The 20,958-nt window shown below is 38.4% G+C and overlaps 1 protein-coding gene across 6 annotated transcripts in view; it reads right to left on the minus strand.

The window, feature by feature from the left end:
• Positions 1-20,958, minus strand: part of LOC124157298 (ADP-ribosylation factor 6) — a 36,224-nt gene that overhangs the window by 4,707 nt on the left and 10,559 nt on the right. The gene's annotated exons all lie outside the window — the stretch shown is intronic.

Consider the following 20,958-nt stretch of genomic DNA (forward strand, 5'->3'; position numbering starts at 1 on the left):
CTTACTTAAGTGAAAACTTTTCATGTATTTCTAATAGAAATGAGTCAGAGCCCATTCCAGGGTCTAATGGGCCCAGTACCATAATATTCTCACCATTTAAACCTTCCATTAACTTTCACTAACATTTTAAAACCAAAATTAGCCAAATCGGTCCAGCAGTTCTTGAGTTTTCGCGAGACTAATACGGAGCAATTCATTTTCATTATATATGTGAATAATTTGGTTGAACATTGAATTTCCTCCATAAAACACTTACACCGAGTAAAATATTAACTTCTACAACACCCCAAATAGTATAAAAAATATAAATACACAACCTGGTTTTATTACTTGCTACTGAAAAAATTTTATTCCAAGATCCTATAAAATCTTTATTTGATATCATATGCACACCTAAGAAATTACCATCCCAATATTCACTAAGTTTAATTCAATTCTTCTTTAATTAAATTTACTGCCTCATGATTTATATAGGAACAAACACAATCAAACAATTTTTCAAGTAAGATTCAAATAAATCCTGTAATCTCACAAGAAAATGATGAGGAAACATAAAACAGGAAATAGGGAAGGTCATAAGAATATAAGATTTCAAATATAAATTAAAGCTTCAATTATACTGTTCCATAAAACTATAATACTTAAAAAATTTCAAAACGTAAGGCATGAAGTACTTCATACATTTCCACATTTTTGGACTCCTGAAGAAATACCGGAAGGAGGAGTCTTTTACTGGGAGGTGAAATAGAACTCATGAAGGCTAATTTTTGATGGTGTACGTGGTAGAATATCGAATAATGCCAACTGTTCGCATCAACTGCCGTTGCGACGCTAGAGGAAAGACTTCCACAAACGAAATTAAAATATCGAGCTTAAATGAGGCGAAGGATGCCCCACCTACGAACATGATAATAAAAAAGCCACTTCCTTCCTCATGGGCGAGTTTCGTCGGGTTTAATCGATGAAAAATGTCACCTCTTTGCAGCCGCCTTGCATCGAACGCTATATTTATAGCGAGGCTTTATTTTTATTCGCCGAGGTAGTAAAGACGTGAGTAGAGACGAAACAATACCAAGCGTCCTTGGGAAGGTCCACATTGGAGTAGAATTAACCTATTTCCCCATTAACCATCGCATATTTCCTGTATACGGTAGAGCGACTGCGAAGTCCCGTCCCATCCGCTTCTTTCCGCCCGTTTTCGAACGTGATGATACGCCGCGTGATTTTTTTTCCCTCCCGTGACGTCATCCACGCGGGATACTCCATCACTTGCGTAATTCTCGTCGGACGATTCAATGCCACCAGCCAGAGAGCCTCCAACCAAAGGTATTCCCCAACTCAACCGTGCGGCAATTTCAGACGAGATACTTCCAACACACAACGCATCTTAAGAAGTCAGTCCATCACGCAAGTTTCCATTAATGAGGAAACATATCCAGAACTACAAAAATCCCTTAAGTTCGAGGTTTTCTCAGACCATAGCCATATTCGGACCAAACGAGAGAATAAGATGGAAAAGCGAACAATCGAACGTAACATTAAACCACAACTCAAAGTAAAAGAAATGGACTTCGAGGCAATCTCAATAATAAAGTATGCATAGAACTAAAAAAATCATGTAAACACAAATAAGCCTCCGTAATAACAAATAAACGATCACAACATAAAAAAAACATCAAATGCAGACTGAAGAGGTAAGATGTGTCCGAAGTTGATAATCAAAGGAGAGGTCACGTTACTTTACGCAAGCTAACTTCACTTCATTAACGAAGAAATTTCATTTAAGACTCCGCCCTCCTCCTAACCTCCGCCCTAAGTGGTTCAGTTGCCAGAAAGGAAACAAAAATCATATTTTCGTCTAATCAAATACTCATTAACTTTTACAAAAGCGTACTTCATTTCTTGGGTTATTTTCAGCCAATAAATTAGAAAGTTATCTTGCACGTATTGAATACATGATGGAACAAGAAAATTTTTAAACTTCGTGTTTTTTTTAATTGCATACCCCCGAGAAAAAAATGCGACAAATTTACAATAACGAAATAACCTTGGTAACAGTGGCGGATCCTGGATAGGGACAAGGGGGGGGGCTAAGTAGGGGTTACAATTCCAGCAGAAGTGAGGGGTCGGAAAAATTACCATTCTATCTCGTATTAATTGGATACCCAAGGGGGAGAGCTATATCCCCCCCCCCCCCCCCCCATAGATCTGCCGCTACTTGGTAATGTATGCCATATAAAATTACGATTACGAAAGAGGACACAATTAAGGATATAGGAATTGAATATACAGAAAGAGTTTAAAGGAAGTTGAAAAAAACTGTTTAAACTGAAAAAAGAGTGCCCTGTTCCATTAAATACAATGCCTCTGCACTTAAGAGGAATCACTCTTTCTGATCGGAGAAATACAGGAGCATAATTTATGAAGCCGTTGTGATTCCCTCATTTTCAAACCTTGGTACAGGGGCTATCTAATTACACCATGCCCAAGGCAAAGTTCGTTGCTCACATTTCGGTAGCACGATCGGCTGAGTACCATAATACACAATCATAATGCTGGCCATCATTACAGTTTCAAGTGCTGTGACGATGATTTATAAGAAAAGGTGTGGCAAGAAAAGATTAACATTCACGATGAGTCATATTGCAGTATGGCTCTTGATGTTCACTTATGAAATTCCCTTCCTCTACCTAACTGAATCCGATGGTTTACCTAATCGAAAGATCGAAAAACGGTCTTCTATTATTTCATTTCCGTCAATTCTAAAGCTTTGCAATCAACACATGAAAATATATACGTAAAAAAAATATAAATACAAGAAAACTTGATCAATCACATCATAATCTACATCATGCACATCCTAAAAAGGCATTTCTATTTTGACCAAAGTAACCTATAAACTATGTAGCATAAAATATGGATTTTCTCATTAAATATCTAGCCCAGACTAAGAGTCGCTGACTTTTTCCGAAAAACTAAATAAACCCAAAAATTTCCAGGTTTTCTCAAACGACAGCCGTATTCGGATCAAACTACGTGAGAATAAAGTGGGAGAAAAATCGAACGTATCATCAAATCACAACCTAGAGTAAAAAAATAAGAGGCAACTTCGATTATAAAAAATGGATAAAATTCAACAAATTTCATGTAAACACTGATAAATGGTAGAATATTTGGACTAACAACGATTCGGTCCTAAGATGTATTCTTTGGATTGAGTACGAGAGGTCTCCTCTCTCCTTCCACGCCGGTAACTATAAACACCAACGCCTTAAAGATTGGCAAAATGCATTGACCACGCATTTCATACAGCCCGTCAAATTAGCCAAAAATGCAGGAAAAATTGCCAACCAACCAACATTCAAACTCAGTCGATAGCTTAAAAAAAGATCGGCTTCAATAAGAATTTTCTTCGAAAACTAACTCAAACTGATATTTTTCATCGCGCACCAGCTATGAAAGGCTAAAGCCAGCCGTCGGTCTTGAATCGGCCGATCCGTAAGTACAGCTGAGCTCGCATTAGATTTGTGTTAACCAGGGTATTTGAGCATTAACCGGGATGTGACTTGTGGTACATGTAAAATTGTCGAAGCTTTAGGATACTCAAACATACACCTAGAAGAAATCTGAAAAACAGCCGGAATGACCAAATATAAGAATTGCCAAAAATTAACGTCGTTGAAACTCGCTTATGAAATACTCCTTCCTGTTGTATTTAAGTTTTCCTACTTTGTTCAAGGAATGAAGTTTCAGGACAGATAAGCTCAGGGTGGCTACTAAAAACTGCGAATCAATGCAAACGCCTTTTCTACCTTTGCTGTCTCATCCCAGATAATGCCGACGCTGCAACGGCATAATCCATAGGTGTACATTTTCATCTAACATGCGAGAGCTTCTTAACTAAGGCTTTGATTCCCCACGACAATTGCTTACCTGATACAATGATCGCCCATTCACCATTTTTTTCCAACGATTGTGTCCGATTGCAAAAGTTATTCGCATATCCCATTAGCCCCGAAAACCCACGCGTTCTTTCCATTTAGGACGCCTTCTATAATTAATGAATACAATAAAGCATGATATTGAACAGCCAAATGGTTTGCATAAGAAATATAAATTAAAAATAACAATAGTAAATCAATTCATGACGAAAATCCTACGGCAAATTATTTCTATACGCTAATGGTATCAAAAAAATTTAACATTCCACCAAATGCCCACCATCAAATATCTTGCAATTCTTTCGTTTTAACCTTGGCTCAGTCCGCTGTACGGTGACACAGAGAGCCAGAAAGCCGCCAGTGCCCGACGAAGAATCTCTATGCGTATCAAAATGACCTAGTTTCATTCTCCTTGTGCATAACTCACATAGCAATCCTTATCGTAATATCACGCTCAATACGCACAGGCTTACATATTATTTATCTTCCACTGAATTGAAATTTGCCTTTTGAATTACAATTCAAATGCCTTCGCACGACTTTATACCCTTCTCGGTCAAAATTCAATATCATCACAGCATAGCAGGCAGCCTCCTTCGACTCTTACGATACTCAATCCACTATTAAGTGAACCTTTTATTAGCTTCCACAACAAAGATCGAAACCGAAATGCCAAGTGGGAATTATTTTTTGCGAGATCCTTTCGATGCGACGAATAATCTAATCCTAACTTGTCATTTTACTTTGGATCTCAAGGCTGCATTTATCGTGTTGACATTGTGACTGATCCCGATTACGCCCGATTCTTGGCAGGTGCGCAGGCACGACCTTATCAGTCTCCATACTCTGTAGTTAACTTCATTATCATCCAAGATAAACATCCTGGTGTTCAGTTAAAAAATTTCTACGGTTTATGAACTAGTATTAATTATATAGGTACCTAAAATAAAATCGTGATCAACAAACGTTATCTACTCATTACATAATAAAACTCCATCAATACCGTCCACCTTGTTAATCAATCATTCCTGGACCTTGGGATTACTTCTATGTACATTCAACCTACTTAACTGTCCTCACAGAGAAGATTACAATCTTTCACTTCCACAAACAGCATGCCATAGATTCAAATTCATATATCATTACCCCAAGTGTATGTTAATTTTTTCCTTTCCACTATCCGTTTCCCGTTTTCCAAAAAGGTTAATTGTGTGAGCCACAGATTCATCCCCAAAATTTATATATTTAAAATTTTGTTTGATCTAATTTCCCAAAGTAATCTCGAAATACTTTTGAGTTCTCTAATTTCTTAGTTACACTAAAATAATATCCAAGATTGAATCGTTAGGCTTAGAAGCTGCTTTAAAAACTAAGCATAATGATCATAGTTCCCAAATACTACGAACCTCACCATAACACATATTCACACCTCGATTCCTATTCAACATATTCCAATGCCTGATAACGTATCATCGAGACACCGGCAGGTGCAAGAATTTGACTATTTAAACTGATAGATAATCATACTTGTGTATTCTCTCTTAAAAACGTTAATACTAGACAGTTCGTTAATTTTGGAAGCGCGCTCCGCCGTTCCGCAATCTTTTTCGCTACAGAAATCAGACATCCTCGACTAAATACGATCACTGACCTTGATTTCAACAAAATAAATTAAGCATTTGACGCAATACTTAATGAGTGCGCATCGCTTGGACACCAGTCTTGTTTCGAGACGTTTGAAATGTTTTAAATTCAAGCAATCGTATTGAAAATTTAAAGGTCTTCAGAAAGAATCCTAGTCGCCATTTTCTGCATCTCAAATTTGAAATTTTCACCTCGGTCATTTCTCTGGTGTAAAGTTTTCACATATAAGAAAAAGGAAAATGTTAACACAGATCAACTCAATACACTCGGAAATTTTTACGATGGCAGTTACTTTAAAACAAGAAATAAGTCACGACAAAATACAAAAATGTGACCGAAGTGAGAGATGCGTCCCCATAAGTCGATACCAACATTTTACTGCATCCTATAGCACCTAATTTCCATGTTTTCGGCCGGCAAATACCATTAAGGTCGCCTCTCTTCTTTTATTTGGCCACAACGGCTGGTGTTTCAAACCGAAACCGATAGGCGAAGAAAGAGATCAACGACTACTCCAAGAACTCTATCAGCAGGGCCGGATTTTCCTACAGACTAAAAAGGCCTCAAGATCAAGAGTGGCCTACATTGAAATTGTTAACAAAATTAAAATTACACTATTCTAAAAAAAGTTAACACTAAAACACTGACCCAAAAACAAGAAGAAATTCCACGCATATGACTAATAAACAAAGATTTATAGGTTAAGATCATACAAACTTAAAAATGAGAGGTGTGAGGGGAAAGCGAAACAGCTCTTTTCATCCATATCCGGCCCTGTCTTAAAGGGCAGCGTATTGCACAATGCCAATGACGTAAGCAGATCAGAATTTCAACGAAGGTTTCCCAGGAAAACACTGTTTTACATGACGTTCTGAGAGCCGAAAAGTCGCACTAAAATTATCTTGCATGGGGAGCCCAAAGGTTTCATCCATATCCCGTCGCACGATCTTCAAATACACAGCAATATAATTAACCCCACTCCTACTTCTCAACTCCAAATTCATTCCCTCTTTTTTATTTCTCCAGTAAACCTTTAGTTATTTAATAATAAACGATAACTATAAAAATAATTCAAAAGAGTGGTCAAACTACTAACCCTCTATATACTTGAAATATACAGAAGAAAGTTCGCTACAATAGTCTAAGATGGCATGATTATTCATTGTCTAACATAACTGATATTTCCCAAATAACTTCGTTAATTCATCCTTCAAGTTTGAGCATCTACATCTATATTACAATTGTAAATTTACAAAAAAATCCTCGACCGGAATTCTCAGCTGCACAAAAAAACTACAACAGCATAATGTTTACAACAGCATGTATTATATCTTTATACATCACCTGTTTATATGTAACGTAATATTAACTTCAACTCTCCTGCCTTACCTTTTCCTACGCGCATGTACGTCAAAAAAATAATCTTTAACACTGTCACTCCCACAGGAAACGGTTTCAGTACTTTTTCCAATGCGCATACATCATTACTAACAAATTTATATTCCATTAGATGGTTTAATAAATCTTTAATCATCACTTCCATACCTTTATTCACTTTATCGTTTTTCGCCATGAATAACGTCTCATAAATCATAAGAGAGCAACTAGGCAACCGTCACACCTTCAATAGTTCAACCTTAATAAATGTGAGGCTTTAAAAACCACAGGCTTCCTTACTCCTCCGTTCGCGGTGCATATTTACCCAACCTTGACAATAACCTAACGGTTATGGATGCATATTTCTTTCGTGATTCCTTCTCTAACGGCTAAACAGAGATAGCTCGTTGGCAAAAGCCACAGCGGAATCAGAATCCTCCGCACCAACGGTAAGTAGATAACAATCGATGTTCTATGCAATGAGCTGGAGTAATTCTATCCTACCTACTACCATCTCTTGGGATCTTCGCATTTCGTCTCCAAAAATTATAATTTTATGCAACATCGAGTCATGACTGTCATTCGTGGCTAGACATTCAACCGGTACGGAGATATGAAACAATAGCTAAAAATACATGCTTGTATTACTAATAGGAAGGGTATAATGAAGGACTGCAGTCAATTAACATAAGGGATGAATCACTCATTCGTAATGAATAAACTTTATTTTATTATCAAAATATTGAGAAGCAGTTGTTAAGCCAGAGAACGCCACCGCCATTTTATATTATCCTTCCAATAAATGTTAAAAACTGATTTCTAGATTCATGATGAAAATATAAAAAGGGGTTTTTTACGGCATTGCCCCTTATCCATCCCAAAAAATACCTTGTTCTTGTATACCCTCTCTTGGAATAATCTCTCTTTGTCAGAATACCAGACGAAAACAGATGATAAGGATTTTGACAATTTTTACGTTTCCTTCGCACATTAAAAAACTAAAAATGTCAACGAGTAACAACCATCGATTCTAATATAAGACAACACCTTCGGCTGCATCTGGAGGATATTGTGTGATCTTTGACATGATAAACAAATAGCAGGCTCTTTGCCACAAATTTTATTTACTCGTGGATTACACAAAGATTTAAAACCATGGCCGTTGTTGAATAAGTAGCGAGGATGATAAACTATTAAGCATAATTTAATAGTACTAAAGACTTACAGACGGTATTAACCCAAGTTTTCCAAAACAAAAAGGTAATTTTAATGGTCTTGAAGGTAAGAACTTGTCATCAAGAGAGTAAAAAGTACATTTGCAATATACCAGAAAGAAACTAAATGCATAATACAACTTTTATCATACCTGTTACAGATGAATGCATCATATACATTGAATGGATAGCTAATATGCTCATAGTGGGGAGGGACAGCGAAAGTTCCCTATCATACTGGCGGTTTCCCTGAGACTTAAGATGAAAGAAACAGCCCTAACATAGTGAATGATGCACAGCACCGAGGGAAACGCTGCCCACGTAGTCGCATCTTCTGTGCACGAGGCTATCGCTCCAGCGCGCGAGAATTTTCTCCGCCGACAGCACAGAATACGTAAACCGCATTGAGCGTAAAAGAAGTGGACTAAACTCTTCCGCGCCACAGAAAGACAGAAGGTCACTACCCCGAAGAAGCCTCTCACTTTGCACAGGGCTTCACGCTATGCGTAATCGCCTTGCAGCTCCTTCACAAGTGGCTCAGGCTCCGGTTCCCCGCTCGGGATCATTATAATGAACAGGTACTTCCCGATCGCCCCGTTTGCTCTGCCGACGTACAGACCATCCCAAGTGCTGCCGTCAATTTTAGTTCTTATCTTCCCAGACTTCTCGGTGAGCGCTGGCACAGCAGGGGGAATGGGCTAGATCACCAAATTCATTGATTGTGATAAGAGGTTTAAAAATACAGTGACCCTCATTTTGATTTCAGACTCTTCCGATGATTGTGCGTGCCCGCAGGATCTCAGGCACATCAGGTTAAGAAATAGTTTTTTTTTTTCAACGTTTCAACACTCTAGTTGATAGCCGTCCTCAAGGTAGAGGTGAGTGACAGGTTGAAACTTAGGCAAAATGGATTTAGAAACCCGGTGTACCCGAGACCTGCAGACGCAGACCCGTACTTTTTTACGATTTTCAATTCTACGCTTACTTCTCGTGCAATCCGCCACGGAAAATCGACGGCCCTAAATCTTTTGACACCAGTTGATGATCACGCGGGCTTATGACCAACTTGTCACCGCGAGTCACATAATTCTCGGTCTTCCGCATGGATCTTTGATAATTATACTTTCGCTAGCGATTCCTCCCCCCTTAAAATGCTCTTCCTGACAGATTACATGGACAAAAATTTAATGACGTCAACAACTACTGAAAAGTGATCCGCAATTTAAGAAGACATGTTAAGTCTTAGGGGTTCTTTAACAAGTTGCCTTATCTTTGATGACGACAGGTTTTGCAGGATTCATAAACTGCTTCTTCCGCACAGAAGTACCGGTGGATATTTATTAGAGATGTGCGAGTAGTATCTGCGAATACTCGAATACTAGAAAGTATTCGATATTCGAGATCTCGAATAATTATGCTAAAGGTACCATCTCGAATACCTCGAATACTTTGAACTTCGAGTCACACACTGTCGCACGCACATCGTTGGTAGTTCACTCGGAAAAACGTAGAGAACTCTAGTCGTTTAGTGCATGCAGCGCCGTTTTAGGCAAGTTGACGAACGCGGATTAGAGCGGTGAAAAGAGTTCAACGCGGGGAACCGAAAATGATCGGGTGAAAAAATCCGAAAATCCCCGGTTTCCCCCACCAGGAGAACTTCCGTGCCGTGGGACAGTAACTACGTAGCACAATTCCCAAAATCCGCTACCACCTCCATCCATCATCACTCGGGCCCTCCTCCGACGCTTTCCTCCTCTCAGAAATCAAACAAAAGGCCCTAGCTCGCGCAGGGTTCGTATTACGAAGACCATAAATCACATGCTTCAAAAGAAAATATCAAGTTACAGGAAAATAACAGAATCGTGTTTCAACCTTCCCTCTTCCTTCCCCACTGACCATTTCTGCCTGCCTGCTTCAAAGTTCCCCATTGCTGGAGGTCAACTGCTGCATGAGTCATCTATTAGCCCGAAAGGTGTCTAAAAAATGACTTTCGGCAATTGATATTACACCTTTATTAGATTGAAATATTAGTAATGTGAGCGTAATTAAAAAAGAATAAGACCAAACACGGCGTATTTCTGACTTTATTTAAGCATTTTACGCAGGAAATAAATGTTAAAATACGACGGAGACTTAGAATTCTGGCGAAGCTCGATATCCTCGCAGCTGAGCTTCTCGGAAGTTGATGCGGTATTTTTTTCCAAAAACATATATCAAGTTACAATTTATGAGTTATGCTATAAATCTCTATTGTCACAGTCACAGACGAAGGGTTATTTTCTCAGGATATTTGGTTTCTCCTTGATAGCAATTCGAATTCATCTGCTTATTTCGTGAGAACTTCCAAAGATGGACTGAAAATAATTGAAGAAAATCCGGTGGAGAAGCGCGTGTATTTTGCAAAACGCCTCGGATTGTCCGCTAGCACTTGACAGTAGGAGTGGGGGTAAAGTGAGATGCCTGTTGAAAATAAGAAGTTGGACGAAGCCGAGTATCAGATGGGCGTGCCGCTGAAATGTCGTTTGGTAGATAAGAATGTATTCATCAGACAGAAATCCATCATAGCAGTGTAAATTCCGAGACGGCATGAAATCATTTTTTCGCGAGGTCGTGTGTACCCTTCGGATATTTGAAAGAGATGTTAGTTGAATCAACTATATGCCCAAATTGTTTTCATATAATGAAAATATTCTATTAATCAGCTAAATTCCTGTTTGAATCATTTAAAGGAAATCACAATTACTCACCAAAATCCTGAGTTTTCTGATGCATAGGCAACCTAGTCACATTCCCGCATTCATCGTTTTTTTCGTCCATACCCTTAGATCGAGGTTGCACTGGATACTTTTTTATTTATACATTCGTCCAGGGAAATAGAAGAAGAAACATACGTTTAACATGCTTTGCGCAACTCTAGTATTCGAGTTATTCGAAATTCGAGGTATTCGTATATTCGAGCAATGATTTAATATTCGAATTCGATATTCGAGTTCGAGAAATCTGCTATTCGACCCATCTCTACAAATAATATTTTACTTGCTGACAGTTTAATACTTCTTCTAGTATCTAAGAAAGTTGTAAGGCAACAGAATCATTTACGTAAGGTTAAAACATTCAATGAGTAGCTAATAATAATTTGAGGGAAAACCTTGTGTTCTCTCCTAATTCTATTGTCAGAAAACAAAAAATTACTGGGCCCCGCTCACAGTAAAGTAAAAACAGCGACGAGTACTTCTGACGTGAATACGCAGACTCTGATGCCTTGGAAACCTATGTAGCCATCAAATATAAACCAACACTTGAGAGAACCCAGAAGATGTTCCCTGTCCTCTTAAATCTTCCGCAACACTCTTTCGGAATCTTCTTTCTATGAGTTTCAAGATGTGTTGATTTTTGATGGCGTAAGCAAGACTATTTAACATAAAAAATACATACGTTATCTTAAGCTAGCAAAGCTCCTTAGCATGCATTATATGCACCATATACGTCTACATATATATATATATATATATATATATATATATATATAAATAATTTAAGTTAATGTCAATACACATAGAGACACAAAAAAGAAACACTCACATTGGATAAATAAACTTGAAGCTATCGAAGCACTTCCGGCTTCTTCGTCAGCTGAAGAATGAATGGTGAGGAAAGGAGAGGGTTGGAAAAAGGAAAAAGAGGGGTAAGGGGAGAGGTGTATGGGGAGGGGGGAGTTAGGAATAGGGGTTAGGATGCAACGTTCAAACCCGGGAAACTATTGGCTTGAAAGTGCCAAATGCACGCCAATTCGAGGGTGTGGAGGTTGAGGGCGGAGTCGGTGGGAGGGAGGGAGGCAATAATGGATACTTTGTAGCATTGATTGAAAATGGAATCATGTGAAAGACAATGTGTGGGAACTGGTAGAGAGGAGTGGGGGGAAGATGGACAACAGGAGGCGCGATGATTGTTAATTCTGAGATTGAGAGGGGTAGTGCATAGGCCTATATAAAAAGCGGGGCAGAAGTTGCATTGAAGGAGGTATATGATGTTGGTGGAGGTACAGGTGGTGGAAGGAGATATCGGGAGGAATTTTAGTTTGGAGAGGAAAGAGGCTGGGGGTGGAGAGAGAATTTTACAGGTTTTACATCTAGGACGGTTGCACGGTGAGGGTGGGGTAGTGGGGGCTGAATTCAATTTTTGAAGGGGGCGGGTGGCTTTGAAGATGGTGCTGAGGTTAGGTGGTCTCTTATACGTATATATATATATATATAAATAATGTAAAGGAACTTCTTCTTGCCCTAGGGTGGGCACACAAAAAAACTTAGAAATTGACAGAAAAACGAAAAATAAAATAAAAGTGAGGAACTTACGGGGAAAGGTTGTTTTTACAAATTTTCGATGGGACGCAGCCCATCTTTCTCAAGTGAGAAGAGGAGGGAAAGTGAGGAAAGGGCATAAGGAAGGGTGCAAGGGAGAGGGCTAAGATGGAGGGAGGAAAAACGGTGGACGGGGATTGGTTGTTCTTTCTAATGGGCGCGGTTGATTCCTGGACCAGAAAACGCACGGAAAGCCCATATGCATGCCTGTTCCAAGTCCTTCAGCTCTAGGGGGGTGGTAGATGGGGGTGGGAATATTAGCCTCCCTCCCCCCATCTACCACCCCCCTAGAGCTGAAGGACTTGGAACAGGCATGCATATGGGCTTTCCGTGCGTTTTCTGGTCCAGGAATCAACCGCGCCCATTAGAAAGAACAACCAATCCCCGTCCACCGTTTTTCCTCCCTCCATCTTAGCCCTCTCCCTTGCACCCTTCCTTATGCCCTTTCCTCACTTTCCCTCCTCTTCTCACTTGAGAAAGATGGGCTGCGTCCCATCGAAAATTTGTAAAAACAACCTTTCCCCGTAAGTTCCTCACTTTTATTTTATTTTTCGTTTTTCTGTCAATTTCTAAGTTTTTTTGTGTGCCCACCCTAGGGCAAGAAGAAGTTCCTTTACATTATTTATAATGCTCGTGTGAGTTTATTTCAAACGTGTGTATATATATATATATATATATATATGAATGTTACGCACGACAGTGCATTAAACCCGCAAGCATAAAAAGAAATAATACAATTGGAAATCATAATATTTTGTAAAAGTATGCGATATTTCCGAAAGAAAGTAGGTACCGCTCAGCCCCCACCCGAGACATGAGCATTTTATGATGCGAAAACCACGGAAGAACGATCTCTTAAGAAACCTCAAAGGCCCATTATGACGAGCGGTGCACCGCTATCTTTCCGGATCAAGGCACAACACAACACTGGGCTTCCTAAAAAAATTAAAAAATGAAAAAAAAACTTGAGTTCGACTGACTGCCCATCTTCAATCGCCCAAGGGCGGGCATTTATTCTGTCGCACGGCTCCTGAGGCAGAATTGAAAAGCAAGATTTAGAGACGCATTAATATTTTCTGAGGATAGAAACACACACATAACATGGTGAAATGTGTGAAAAACCGTCACCGGTAGCTATATGAGATCACCTGTACTAATATGCTAAACAACCAAATGAGCTATTTTCGAACCTTGGCTGTTAATCACGGATTAGTACCCGGTTGGCCGTGAAAATCTTCTTGACTGGCACATCCACTGTCGACTCTCACTTCATTTCAGCAGGTCTGGCAGAACAACAAGCATTCGAGCCGTCTCGTCGCATTCCTACAGGCTTAAGCGCATCCGCCGAGACAGTTTAACTATGATGCCAACCCCAAGACGAGATAATAGGAACTAGGAAATGGCGGCTCGACAAGCCCTTCCCGCACGACAACGATGGGATTCGACGAAGTCGAACGCATTACAAAACAATCGTTTCTTGAGGGCGCTGTTGAGGCAAAAGCGATATTCAAAACTTTTTAAATAACTTTTCAACGTCGCAAACCAAACAGGTAAGGCTATTAATGTTTAAAAGAAGGCGGTAAATCGCTCAATACACACTAAATTCATTTATGAAAGGAAATTTACAACAACAAAATTATAAAAGGAAACATACCGAGAGAACAGTAAAAAATTAATGTAAATGAAGTTTTTTTTAACGGAAGCCTTACATATAGTACACGATGACATAAACAATTACGCTCCCGAACGACTAATTTCTGCGACTTGAAATAATAATCTTCTTCCCACGCGCCATAATTGGTCATAAAACAGCTAGCTGCATAATAATAAATGAAATTGACCAGTAATTTACTTTGTTCTCAGCCTTCTACCAGTTCCTTTTCTCGGTAAAGACCCTTCGAAATTACTGGTGTACACAAAACCTAAGTACTTAGAAAAGGTTTGCTGAATGTCACGCATATCTCAACATGAATTCCAAATGGAGTCTAAGAATAAATCGTCCTTCTCACAAGATATATAAGAATGTTATTATTATTATTATTATATTGTACAAGTTACAAGTTGGCTATTTGCCAGGTGGTAACAGTTTATACAAAAAATAAAAAGAAAAACAAAAATATTGCAAATGAGAAATACATTACCAAAATGAAACTAGAAAAGTGAACATTTAAAATTCAGTGATATTAATTTTCCAATATTAATCCTCTACACCTCTTCTTGAAAATCCTTACGTTGTTAGGGTAGGGCTTAAACAGTTCTGCAGGGAGTCTATTCCATTCCGTAATCGTCCTGTTGAGTGACGAGAATTTCTTTACGTCAGTCCTTAGCGGCCGGCATTTCATCATTATACTTTACACCAAAAAATTCCATATTGCAAGCGTGAGTGATGCTGATATGATAATAACAATGTATACACGCATAAATTTAATGCACATAAAATAATGTAATATACAATAAATAAAATAACACAAAATACATAACGCAGGGTGTATGTGATACACTATATCTTACGTACTTTTCCTCGCTTTTAATCTTTGATAATACGCCGAAGAGTGATAACAACTAAAATTTCACTCGTGATAACACTTAGAGAGATTTAAAGTATCAGAAACGGTACCTTTCGTGAATTATCATAGCAATATTTCCACAAAATTCTTCCACCAAAGTGGAATCGGTAACATACCAGCCGAAATTTAGTTCAAAATGTATCGGTACATACGCGTAAACACCGGCAAAATGTTATTTTGTAATCGAGAAATCGATAAAAAATTTCTTTTAATCCGCAAGATCAGACACAAGCAGTTAAAATTAAGTAAGAAAATTGGTCAGAGCCAGCCACACTAAAATTAGACATTATCATTATTATCACTGATACAACCTTTCATCCTTTTCTTATCCCGAATTTCATACTTTTTGGGAAATTACCACTATGATCTCATAAAATTGGCCGTCTTTAACACCATTAGACAAGACAGACTAATACCGGACCTGTTCCAACAACCGGATATTTATAAATAACTTATATAAATCCAATTATACATTCTCCGATTTTGGTTTCAATATTCCTTAGAATTGTTAATGCCATATTACTGTGATGGAAATTATTTATGAAACAAAAATTATAAATGTTACCTATGTAAACAATGTACCAGTAGGGTAATTTTTACTCAGAATATTAAATGTTGTGCTTCTAATATGTCACTATTCAATATAAAATTAGAACCTTCTGACTAGCCGTATGGCTTTGGACCAAGTTTATATAAATGAAAATAAAGGTATTGTCTCGTTAAAAAAACCTAATGAAGTAACTTTATCGTCACCAAGTGATCAGAGATATCTACTTAAAACGAAGAACAATTTATATATACTACACTTTTTATTGAATGGCACTACGTAATCAAAAACTTTCACTTGGGCATATCTGCATGGGAGCATTCCAGCTGCGAGAAGTGACGTAGTCGGAATAACAAGATAATTAACGGAGCAATATCGCGCTATCTCAGTCCCACTCTAATGAATGAAGGTGACGGATGCCCTTGAGAGTCGCGCTCGAAGTTTTGAGTTGAGTATCTCGCGATGCACAACGGACGTAAAAAACGTCTTAATAACCACCTAAAGGTGATGGTGAGTAAGAGCACTAGCCAGAGAGACAGAAATGCCATTTCAGTTTAAAGTCCTATGCTTTAACCTTACGCTAGCCCATTAAGTTTATTACAAGAGTGATCATCAAATAAAAAATCAATACGATACGTTCATGCATCAACCTACAATACTCCTTCGCGTTGGTACAACGAAGAACGCAAACAATCATTTTCCAGCTACACAAAATAATAAAAGCATAGCTCCAAATAAATTATACCCTATTATTATTATCATCTATTGCATATAATGAACAGACATCGTTATTACATATTATCTAGGTAACTTGCGAGAGCTATTCCCATTTACACCACTGACTCTAAGGTCGCAGACATTTAACAATGTATGGCCCTCTAGTACACGATTAAACAGACACAGAACACCTCAATGGCATTTTTTCCTTGAAAAGTGCACTCAATAGTACACGAAATATACATAACACGGAGAATCGCACTTAAATTCCGCTGCGGCACTGAGTACAAACGGGATTTTTTTCCAACTGCTAGGAAGATACAGGGAAGAACATCTATCCTTAAAAGCCGATATGAAAAAGACAGTGAAAACAGACGCCATGATTGCTATATAGTTTAAAACATTCGCTGCGCATTCTTGGGAATTGATTCATGGTCATGCGGATGAAATATCGATAAGTCAAATTTGAGGACAAACAAGTTTACGTCTTTCCTTGAAGTTGTCGACTTAAAAACCAATTTTAAAAAACCAAACGAATTTTAGTTAAGGAAATGCGATATTTGAAATAGTTCCATTTTAACGGACGATGATATTCAAATAATAACAAATGGTCCGTTTCCGATTTTTGGCCTCCGAGAAATTATGCTATCGGCAATAATTTTGGCCACAGGAAATAACCAAATGGATATAGAAAAAAGAATACGGACATTTTTTACCTCATACAGCACAATAAGATGTCTCTTGAAATAGGAATACAAGACGGAAACCAAATTTTTCATCGTTACTTAGTTAGAAGTAACTTCAGTCATAGGTGGCCGGGTAATTGCAATAGTAGAGGTAAAAGCACACCACTTAATTGTACGTATCCATGGCTAGCACCTCTTAGAAAATACAATACTGCGGGGTAGGCAAGGCAAGAAAAGACGACATTTCATTCATGAATCTTTTCATCAGTTTTAACACTTTTCAACGTTTTCAACGGCTACTTATCAACCACTTGTAAGCCATGACGAACACTTAAGCAATATTACAGTCATCGAATTAGATGGTAGATGTCTATGAGATGATTACCAACAGTTTAAAATTATTGGGGGCACATTTTTTCGAAAATAAAATTCCTTGTTTGCAATGGTAGTTTATTCAAATAGGAAGGGGAGAAAAATACTTATGGCGGCGGATTTCACGTCCCATTTGGAAAGTGCCTTAAAATCTGGACCGAGGCGACGCCAAATAGAGCTAGCTAGCTAGCACACTTCCACCCATTCAATAAAATTGCATCGAGACACAATGGTGCCAAAACGCCGTTGTTATGCGCACAGATGCAACTCCTTTCGGCGACTTCGTTGCCAAAACCTATACTCAAGCAGAGAGAGAGAGAGAGAGGCATTTTCACAAGGATGCAATTACTCCTTTCCTCCGCGTTTTGTCACCGCACATTGTGGTAAAGACGACGGGCTTCAACAAACCAGCAACCTTTGGCAGCCGCGAAGGAAGATCCTGCGGATTCCCATGATTACAAGAACCGAAAGGAGAAGCTGGAGGCACAGTATAAGAAGGGCCTCCAGGAGAAGCAAAGAACATCAATATGCCCCAGAGGTGGATCCAAGCATAAAAAGGATTAGGATCATAAACTTTCACGAAGAGTAGTCAGTGGACAATGCTAAATTGGGAAATAATTTGTACACAATGATGATATTTTAGCCTTTGTGGTTGAAATTATCCTGTTTTAAAAATTGACTTCTTATTGCTTCCTAACAGATAGCCTCTACCAGAGCATTGATGGACCAAAAAATTCACAAAAAAAATAATAAAAAAAAACTTTTAATACCATGCAGAAGTTACCAAAAAAGTATTATTTTGGGTGTTACCAACGTAACATAGGCGGTGAAGGATTAATAAATCCAGGTCTTAGCGTCACACCTTCGTAACAGCCAGTCCTTTCCGAACCCCTTGAACAAACTTACGATTCATACCTCATTTACCTTTGATTCAATACAGAGCATTGAAGGGCGCCTATGAAATTTACATGACTGTAAACTCTTATTGGCAGCTGAAAATCATGGCTTCACTCGATAAAAGGAGTATCAATTTCGGTGGACTGGTTCTATTTTGTCTATTTTCATAACTTTTCATTCAAGCAAAACTAATTCATTTTTTTTATTCTTCATAGGAATTAACACACTGATAGATACAATCATTAGCTCAGCAATCACTAATTAATAAGCGCCATAATGCTGAAACTTGTAATCAGTAATATCAGTGTAATTAGACTGGAACTTTATCGTGTTTCGCCTATATTTCAATTACGAAATTTTTGTCTCTGCGAAAAAACTAAGAGATGGTTGTCATCTACAGACGGCAAAAGGTTCCAAATAGTCACATAATAACCCCACAAAGAACTTTAGCTATTAGATTGTGGGGGTGAGGCGTATCTCGTTCACTCCAGAAAATTCGCATTGCTGAGTAAGGGTGAATTCTCAAAAAAAAGGATCTACTGAAAAAATACGTCATAAATGATGCACAAAGGTAAAGAAAAGACTTAGAAGGTCGCAAATATATTTTATTTTGTGAAACAGCTAAGTCTTTTCTTAACCTTTGTGCATCATGAAGGAGTTTCACCATGTTACGCCAACCACCATCGCATACGTCATAAATATTTCACGGACGTCGTCGGCAAACGCGACCGCCAGGAAGACTGTTATCTTTAAATCTCTGAGACGAGGGTTCCTAAAAATGTGACTCACATCTAAGCGTTTACATAACATACATTTTACGTTGTCAGGAAGTTGACACGGACGTCACGCTAATGTGGTGTTTATCGACAGCTGTTTTTATTCCGGAAATCTTGATTGAAGTAGAAAGTCGTTCACTTGACATTAACCTCAAAGGATATGAATTACATACGTAAATCAAATATAGGCCTTTCAAGAGATACTTCTACATTCCTAAAATATAATGTTTTGAATAAATATGAATTAAATTTGATTAAAATTAATATCTCCCGAAGATAAAAAATTAGACAATTTAAAATTAACTAAAATACAAGTTCGCCTTGGAAGGTTTCTAGAACCTCAAGCGATAAAGACAAGTTTTTTTACTAGCGCATCGAAATAAATTAAAGAGGAAAGCTAAATACAGTACTCAATAGTCTACGCCGCGGCGTAGGAGATGCACCCCTGTTCCTAGCTTAAACAAAAAAATTAAGGACGCCGAGGTACATCAAAGCCAATGTCCGATGGATGACGCTGGATTTCAGTTTAATTACCAATCAATTTCACAGAACTGACGAAGAACCCTGGCCGCTAGCGTAGTGTCGCCACACAACGACGATATCTGGACGACGCGTCTTCCAGAACGTCATCAATCAGGTTGGAAATAAGCTCCAAAACTTTTCATTACTTTTCAAAGTTAACCAAGAGTTAGTGAATTTTTTTTTTTTTAACAATAAAGTTTTCTTTTAAATCCTATCGTAAGGTTCTTGAGATCTTAACATGTAAATTCAGCCATTACCTAGGCATTCCTCTCGTGTTTCACAATTTACGCGGGTATGCAAGAGAGCTAACGATACTTTTCCTCTGATGGCTCAAAACGACCACTAATGCCGCCCATGTGCCACGATGAGAAGGGCAGTTATTTTGTGTAAGGAACGCTCTCGTATCTTCAGCTGCGATTAATGCGGAAAAAAGGCGCACGTATCTACGGCACATGCGAGAAAAATATTTGATGACGAGCCGAGGTACATCAAAGCCAATGTCCGATGGATGACGCTGGATTTCAGTTTAATTACCAATCAATTTCACAGAACTGACGAAGAACCCTGGCCGCTAGCGTAGTGTCGCCACACAACGACGATATCTGGATGACGCGTCTTCCAGAACGTCATCAATCAGGTTGGAAATAAGCTCCAAAACTTTTCATTACTTTTCAAAATAAGAAATCGAATTTCTAGTCCAAAAGTATCAACGAATACCTGGCACTTTTAAAACATTATTGACTCGAAAAAATATTCAACGAAAAAAGGTAACATCGCACACAAAGTTTATTTTCAACTATTACAATGCACTGAACTATTCCTAAATTAGGGTTAGTTATAGACTGCTACTGCCGAGTCTTCCAGAATTTTTGCGACTAGCAGACACCCAGTTAATCCGTAAAAGGTCTAATTCAAGAGTCACAGATTCTACCACCCACGTAACACTCGCTGCAGCGCGCTGGCAGAGTACGATAGCAAGAAAAAGCAAACAGAGATATGAAGACTCTCAGTACGGACGCATCAAAAGCATGTACGACCAAGCTATTTCCGCAAACACAGATTGCAGAAAAGAAGGTAAAACAAACCGTAAATGCCGTTTAACAAAATTCCACCATATTCATGTTGCCAAAGCTTTGATTGGTGGAATCGGTGTAAGAGACCAAACGCGAAAAGAATATTTTATAATCCAACGAATATCGCCACAAGCCATCCTAAAAAGCATTTTAACGGTATATGTTTTGAAAAGCATGTCCACAGAGGAGTATTTGAACAAGTATCGTTCAAACGCCTAATGATAATGCATTTCGATGTCGAGCGTCACTTGGTTCGCAAAAATTCCT

The sequence above is a fragment of the Ischnura elegans genome, chromosome 4 (genome assembly GCF_921293095.1).
Source record: "Ischnura elegans chromosome 4, ioIscEleg1.1, whole genome shotgun sequence".
Classification (NCBI taxonomy): domain Eukaryota; kingdom Metazoa; phylum Arthropoda; class Insecta; order Odonata; family Coenagrionidae; genus Ischnura; species Ischnura elegans.